The sequence below is a fragment of the Oncorhynchus masou genome, chromosome 9 (assembly GCF_036934945.1).
Source record: "Oncorhynchus masou masou isolate Uvic2021 chromosome 9, UVic_Omas_1.1, whole genome shotgun sequence".
Taxonomy (NCBI): domain Eukaryota; kingdom Metazoa; phylum Chordata; class Actinopteri; order Salmoniformes; family Salmonidae; genus Oncorhynchus; species Oncorhynchus masou.
In genome coordinates this window covers 48,920,586-48,926,678 of record NC_088220.1, presented here as the reverse complement: position 1 = coordinate 48,926,678, position 6,093 = coordinate 48,920,586, and the positions used below count along the sequence as shown (strand labels likewise).

Below are 6,093 nucleotides of genomic sequence, written 5' to 3'. Positions count from 1 at the left end.
CACCAATCAGGCTTTTATGGTAGAGTCCCATACGGAAACCACTCCTCAGTAAAAGGCAAATGACAGCCCGCTTGGAGTTTGCCAAAAGAAACCTAAATGACTCTCAGACCATGAGAAACAAGATTCTCTGGTCTGATGAACTATTTGGCCTGAATGCCAAGGGTCACATCTGGAGGAACCTGGCACCATCCCTACGTTGAAGCATGGTGGTGGCAGCATCATGCTGTGGGGATGTTTTTCAGCGGCAAGGACTGGGAGACTAGTCAGGATCGAGGGATAGATGAACAGAGCAAAGTACAGAGTGATCCTTGATGAAAACCTGCTCCAGAGCGCTCAGGACCTCAGACCGGGGGCAAAGGTTCGGGACAAGTCTCAATGTCCTTAAGTGGTCCAGCCAGAGCCCTAATGTTAACCTAATTACCCTAACCTTGTACATGAATTCTTCCAACCTGCTGCACATAGACACGGGAGGTAGTTATGGGGTGGGGTTGCTGAACTTGTTTTCCTGCGCTACAGCCGGTTATATCTGTCAGCTAATACAGGACTTGTAAAGGCCCAGTGTACTGCTGTTGTGAAAATTCAGGGAGTGCTGCAGCACCCACACATCCCGAGACAATGCTGCTGTGTAAATATCCTACTATAAAGTCCCAAAAGTCACTGGTTGTAGCTGTAGTGTCATGTTTTTAAGGAATCTCATGGTATGAGGCAGGATACGGAAGTATGGAAGTGTTGGCACCACTTTCCCAGTGTAGGAATAATAACCCCTCCCACTAATTACTTATTAATCACAAATGACCATAGGCCTAATCCATAGAAAACGCTGGTTAAAGGCCGATAAGCCTACACAAGACAGTCTCAGGATGTGAATTCACTAACATTTTATAGAATAAAGTTGCAAAACACAATAATAATTAAATGGGTCTTCCTTGCTCTACTCTTCTAACCATCATAACTAAAGTCCTTCCTTTTAACCACTGTCAAAACACCAAATAGCTTTGACATTTGTAAAATGGACATGCAGTTCAACCATGTAAGGAAAGTAGGGTGCCCTCTGCTGTTTTTTTTCAGCACTACATCGAGAACACATTCCCTGTTTGATACAATATTCAATACCGCTACGTCTGTCAGCTGTAGACCACTATTGTCGCCCACTGGTCACTGAGTCAAATATAATATTTCCACTCTGTAGACTTGCATACCTTCCCTTATTTCATTCATTCTCCTGTTTCATGTATGTTTATACCAGTCACACTGCCTCAGTCCTGTTGCGTACAATTATCTCAACCTAACAGTATCTTTCTCTGTTTTATGGACTTGAGTCAAGTAATTGACATTACTCCATTTTAGTGTGTGGGGAACCTCTGTTTGTAAAGCTAGTTTCTGAGTTGTTTTGTGATGTCTGAGCTGCTACCTGGGTGTGGGGGGCTCTTTTTCTGGAGGGGCTGTGTCATCGGGACGCTTCTCCTCCGGACCTTTTAGAGATCAATGAGCGAGTGGGTACAGTGCCTCAGATCCAACAACTGCTAATGGAGTGCCTCAAAGCAGGTGTGTACCCAAAACATCTTTGCCCTTACGACAAGACAACTAATGGCAGATCTAAGCTGAGGCCAGCTAGCCTGTATCCTCACAAGGACATTTCCAGAGCCCTTGAAAAATGCACTTAACATCGAATGTTCTGATCCACTATTCAAACTTCTATTGATTTCTGTGAGCTGGACCTGTTCGGACCCCAAGACTCAGTAGGCAACGACTCTGCTGTGCCCTCTGACCTCTCTGGCTCAATTCAGGGATGATAGGTCTTGCATGAGTAGCAGTGGTGGAAAAAGTACCCAACTATCAAAGTAAATATACCTTAATAGAAAATGACTCAAGTAAAAGTAAAAGTCACCCAGTAAAATTCTACTTGAGTAAAAGTATAAAAGTATTTGGTTTAAAATATACTTCAGTATCAATTGTAAAATTATTAAATAATTTCAAATTCCTTATATTAAACAAACCAGATGGCACCATTTTCTTGTTTTTATTTTATTTACAGTAAGCCACGGGCATACTCCAACATTCAGACATAATTTACAAATGAGTAACAAATGTGTTTAGTGAGTCCGCCAGATCAGAGGCAGTAGGGATGTTCGGTTGATAAGCGTGTGAATTTGACCATTTTCCTGCCCTGCTAAGCATTCAAAATGTAATGAGTACTTTTGGGTGTCAAGAAAAATGTATGGAGTAAAAAGTACAATTGTAAGGGGTGCGTACTGGCGGCAGAGAAGTCAGACGCAGGAGAGCAAAAACTGTGTTTCCCAGCACCTTTCCTCCGGACCGTACCCCTCCCACTCCACGAGATACTGAAGGCCACTCGCCCGACTCCTCGAATCCAGTATGGAGCGGACGGAGTACGCCGGGGCCCCTTGATGTCCAGAGGGGGCGGAAGAACCTCCTGCACCTCAGACTCCTGGAATGGGCCAGCCACCACCGGCCTGAGGAGAGACACATGGAACGAGGGGTTAATACGGTAATCGGGGGGAAGCCTATAACAAACCTCGTTCACTCTCCTCAGGACTTTAAATGGCCCCACAAACCACGGACCCAACTTCCGGTGGGCAGGTGGAGGGGCAGGTTTTGGGTGGAGGGGCAGGTTTCGGGTCGAGAGCCAGACCCGGTCCCCCGGTGCCGGGTCTGACACACCAGACATAACGTGCGCAAGCACGTACAATAAACAATACCGGACAAGGACATGGGGGGAACAGAGGGTTAAATACACAACATGTAATTGATGGAATTGAAACCAGGTGTGTGGGAAGACAAGACAAAACAAATGGAAAATTAAAGGTGGATCGGCGATGGCTAGAAGACCGTGACGTCGACCGCCAAACATCGCCCGAACAAGGAGAGGGACCGACTTCAGAGGAAGTGGTGACAACAATATTTTCTTAAGGAGTGATGTAAAGTAAAAGTAGTCACAAATATAAATAGTAAAGTACAGATACCCCAAAAAACAACTTAAGTATTACTTTTAAAGTATTTTTTCTTAAGTACTTTACACCACTGATGAGTATAATTGTTAGATCTTGGTTTCAATTGTTATGTGGACTGAATGAGATTTAATAATAGTTATGTTACCTCAGTATTCACTCAGATTTTGGTTGGAACAGGGTGTGGAATGATTTTGAATCTGTGGCAGACTCTGCATAATCAGAAAAGGTCAGACTGTTGAACAGTGCTCAAAATTGGTTGCCAAACAATCAAAGCCAGACCAATTTATTTCCAGTTCATGTAAGCACAGATTTTTAACTGAACGTTATGTTGTCTGTTCGTGTTGTCTGTTTGTTTCAGACCCTGACCGAGTAGGGGTCGCATTAACATCTGCTAACCATGTGTATGTGACCAATAATATTTGATTTGATTTGATCTCCAGTACATCAGATGATGAGAGGTGCTGTGGCACTGCTAACACTTAACATACAGAACAAATGATACACAACTCACATGTACTGTTATAACTGTGTTAAGCAAAATTATATTTTTGTTTTAGTTACTAATATAGTCTGATATATGTAAGGAATCTGTTAGGATTTTGGAATATGTAGTTAATGTTTTATAGCAAAGTAGTTGTGATTGAAGTTGGAATGTAACCTGTGTGTGTCATCTGTGTAGGATTGTAGTGGTGAAACAGTCTCTACCTGCCCTGAATACCTCTAGCCCATCAGCCAACATCTCATTGGTGGAGCTAGTTATGATGTCACTGCTGCCACACGCGCATCACCTCCTGTCCTGACAGGAAGTGGCCATTGCTGTGGAGCGACACCTGTCGACATCCCACGGCAAAATTTGTCCCAGTTGGACGGTAATGACCCGACATTCTTTCTGTTCGTTCTTTCACAGGCTAGCGAGGATGGTGTCCAACTCCTTATTGGCAAAATTACATCAATAGTGTGTGTGTGATGCCAGGTGGGCGGTGAAGCATCACCTGTGTTGCACAGAATACTCCTGGTTCAGATGATGACACTACCTGGATCACCTGTTGTCAAGTACAGAGAAGAAATAGCCCGTTCACCAGTAAGAGACTTGGGTTCTAGGGATGCAATACAGACTAACTGCGTCTGATGTGCTCATACTTTAGTACAATGCAACACCAGTGAATCACTTTCTTTCTGTGGTGAAGAAGGTGTCTGCAGAAATGAGCTGGGAACATGAGGCAGATAAGACCAATGGACTGAACGACTCAGTTGGGGTTTGTAGTCCAAATGGGCTATTTTAGTCTAAAATAATATCAAGCTTGTTGCTCTTCACATACCTACAGTATTACCACATCTGAGCTCTGTGGTTCTACGACCTCTGGACCGTGGTTTATGTTTATACCACAGAAAGTCTCTCAGAATGACAGGTCTATTTTTCCTTTGATCTGTTTCTCGGTTTGAAACCTCCTCTGTTCCTCCCTTCTTTCCTTCAGGAACAGAGGATGCTCAAACGCTCTGCTTTGGCTCTGTTCAACTCCCTCAGTCGCTGTCGCCTCAGAGAAGAATCTCTCATTTATGGGAGCTTCACCTTCCTCCCCTTCAACACCACCTCCCTCCCCCCCTACTCCTCCAACTCCCCTGTGCTAGCCTTCCTGCACTCCTTGGGCTGTTTCCACTTTGTGGTGCTATTCAACCTGGGGCCCGAGGCCCAAGCCCTGGTCCCAGCCTGGGCTCCCAGCCTTCCCAATGCCGGGGTGTTTGTGACCAGCACAGGGATCGACCGCCTTGGTACCACCTCCCTGGAAACACTGAGGCTCCATGTCATTCAACTGTTTGAGTGTGGCAGCTACTCCTCCTAGGGTCTGTGGTCTGGGGCTTTGAGCAGAGTGAGAGAGGCTAGGACTGGATGCAGGGGAGGATAACTAGGCAGAAATGGGAACTATTTAGCCATCGCTTCTGTTGCGCACAAATGGTAATGTGTGCCAGGGAGGAGTCAAGAAATTGTTTTTTAAAAGGCTGTATCAAAATGTTTTTGAAAGGTCTTAAAATAATCAATTGTATAGTAATAATTTATAGTAATAATTTGTTCTGACGACATTGTCAACTTCAGAGGGTGCCAAATATTTGGAATACATTGCAAACACATTTTAAAGGCTATGGTTGTGTTTACAAAGGCAGCCCAATTCTGATATGTCTTCACCAATTGGTCTTTTGACCAATCTTATCAGATCTTTTTCAGGGTGTATAAACACAGGCATTGTCTGTTTGTTGTCATGAGTTTCAAACACATTAATTCAACATGTTTCAGTTGAGAAACAAACATTGTATGACGTATCCTGAGGTATGTAGCTGAATAATGTGGTGGAACATACAGTAAATCACTGAATGAACCACAATGATTGGTGGGAAGGTCACACATGTTTCTGGTTCATCCATTGTACATTATTGCCTTGAGTGACGTATTTGTGCCTAAAATCAAACCAGTGTGGAACTTAACATGGTGTGTGTGTGTGTGTGTGTGTGTGTGTGTGTGTGTACACACACTTCCTTTTTGCAATATGCATCCCTTCTAACTCTTATGTGGAGAAAAAGATAGAAGAAAATCATTTTAGGCCAACCAAACCCAAACAGAGTCAGCAGCCAGGTGAGTTTAAAGTAACACTTGCAACATGTCTGGGCCTGGCGAATGTTTGCTGATTGCCCATTCTAGAACAGAAACGGTCATCCAAGTCAGAAACTCAGGCATCTTTCTAGAGCTCCATGGTGCCGACCCTAAGATCACGGATATGATTTGACCTCGTTCCCAGTTGAAATAACCACTCATCCTTGATGATTATGCCGATGATGCAATTCAAAGGCCAATTTAAAAGCAGGTGCAGAAGGGTTAAACTTATCAAGTGATTGATGTTTTTTTTACTGTGTTTGGTGTGAGTTGACCAGCCACAGAGGCGCGCCGGAGGGAATGGCTGACGTTGTACATAATGTTGCCGCTACCGTCTCTTATGACCGAAAATAACTTCTGGACATCAGAACAGGGATTTACTCACCTCGAACTAGACAAAAAAATAAATATTGAATGAGTCCGACACGAAGGATATACTGCTTTCTCCGGAATTTTCTTGAAGAAAAGGCAGAGAAA

General features: G+C 43.9%; 1 pseudogene; it reads left to right on the top strand.

Moving 5' to 3' along the window:
• Positions 1-2,837: 2,837 nt before the first annotated feature.
• LOC135545014 (uncharacterized) lies at positions 2,838-4,813 on the top strand (annotated as a pseudogene).
• Positions 4,814-6,093: the final 1,280 nt, after the last annotated feature.